This window comes from Kryptolebias marmoratus, linkage group LG22 (genome assembly GCF_001649575.2).
Source record: "Kryptolebias marmoratus isolate JLee-2015 linkage group LG22, ASM164957v2, whole genome shotgun sequence".
Lineage (NCBI taxonomy): Eukaryota > Metazoa > Chordata > Actinopteri > Cyprinodontiformes > Rivulidae > Kryptolebias > Kryptolebias marmoratus.
Window position 1 is genome coordinate 4,959,862 of NC_051451.1, and position 2,024 is coordinate 4,961,885.

Sequence of the window (2,024 nt, forward strand, 5' to 3'; positions counted from 1 at the left end):
TCATTCGCTAGACAGAGAACAGAAAGGGAGGGGCGACAGCGAGGGCTGTCCTCCNAAGCAGAGGAAGGAAAGGAAAAGTTTGTTAGGGTCATATTTCACAGGTCAACTTCTCTTTACCTCTAGTTTTAACAAAATATATGACAAACAAATTGTTCTCTACCAATGTATGCTTAATCCCCTGCCACGACACAAACATTTTTTCACACTTTCTAAGTTATTTCTCGACTTCTTCTGTCTCACTTACAGTCTTTTCTTCACCACACTCGCTTCTTGCTCTATGGACATATTTTCAATCACTTTCTGTGTCAATACGTTTAGCTGTTTCAACAGAAATCCTCCTAAGGGTTTAAAAACCCTTACAAAAAAATCCAACAAAATTCACATGTGATCATATGTGATCACATGTGATTTCCATTTTCCACATGTGGAAATGTGATCACATGTGAAAGTCACATGTGATTTTCGTGGGATTTTTTTGTAAGGGAACACTCAACTCTACTCCCTGTCCAGTCACAGTCTGCTGCAATAAAGTCCTAGTCTTTTCTGGCTTCTTTTTGCAATCTTCCTCATGTTCAGTCAGATAAGTTACTAATTTGTCTGTCTGTGTCTGTAATGGGGTCCAGGGCCCGGAACCCCACCCAGAGTCATCAAATTCTTTGTCACAGTGACCCTGCATTCAACTGAAAGTCATACTGTGAGGATATGGGTTTGGCCCCGCCTTTTGGGCAGTGCCACTAATCATTCCTCCACAGGTGTACAAGTTCCTACTGATGAAACCAGCTGGTACTTAAGCAGCAGGCTGGGATCAGATCTTCGTTGGAGCATCGAACCTTCTGGGTTAGATTCTCCGCCACAGCGTCTAACCAACTTATGCTCCTGAAGCTAATCACGTTCTCTGTTTTGTGCCTACGACTCAGGTTTATGCCACGCCATGACTACGGATCTGAAGAACTACTTACCTGGATAATCACGGATACTTACCTCGCTGCTACCTGGCTCCTCTTCTGGGACTACTGGAACCGCTCCGCTCCTCCTCGACGCCGCAACCTTCCGCTAGGACCTGTAAGCAAACAAAGAGACATTATATCCCTCGCCACCATCTTGGAAACCAATTTTGTACCCGAGACTCACCCGTTTCTCCTTCTCTTGCAGACTCCTTCAGGAAATGATCACTGTACATAGCTTCACCTGTAAATAAATGCACTTACCGTTATCCTCGTCTCCATGTGTGGTTTTGGTCTCGCTCTCTGGACAGAAACCCTCGGGTTTATGACACATACCTCCTGTTCAGGGAGGATTTACACTTTAATGAATAGTTTATTCGTTAAAAAATCAACGCTGCGCAGTCTCACACAGCGGTGAGGATAAAATAGAAGTTTTCATACGGCGGTGAAAAACTCTTCACACAAACCTGACACTCTGCTCTCTTACACACTTCTCAGCATTCACACTTCACAGTATGAACAGAATAAAAATAAACACCCGCGGGTCCATATTCGGAGGTCACTATCACTGTCTAAAGGTCTTTAGTACCTCTCAGGCTATTGTCACCATTTTAGGGTTTTCAACACCTCTTAGATTTGGAGATCACTATTACTATCTAGTATCTTGCAGGCTGTTGTCAACATAATATCGTACAGTTTCTTCAACACCTTTTATATTCGGAGATCACCATCACCATTTAAGTCTCTCTGGTATCTCTCAGGCTACTGTCACCTTAGTATGTTCTTTCAGTGTCTTCAGCACCTTCTAGTCGGCTCTTGTTCTCTGTGGGTCAGCCACCTCCCAGGGAAACTCAGGTAACCTGGCAATTAATCCTCTTCTGCGTCCAGAAAGAGGTTTGGGGTCGCCAACCCCTGCTGTGGGTCCCAGACCCGATGCCGATCTAGACCAAACTTCTTCTTCTCTCATTATTTCTCTTCTTTTCTCTTAAACTTTTAACACATCAAAGCACTTCTAAAAATTATACAACAATGACCAATAATTTAAACAGGCGTGGAACACAGTACAGGTGTGTTTTGGAG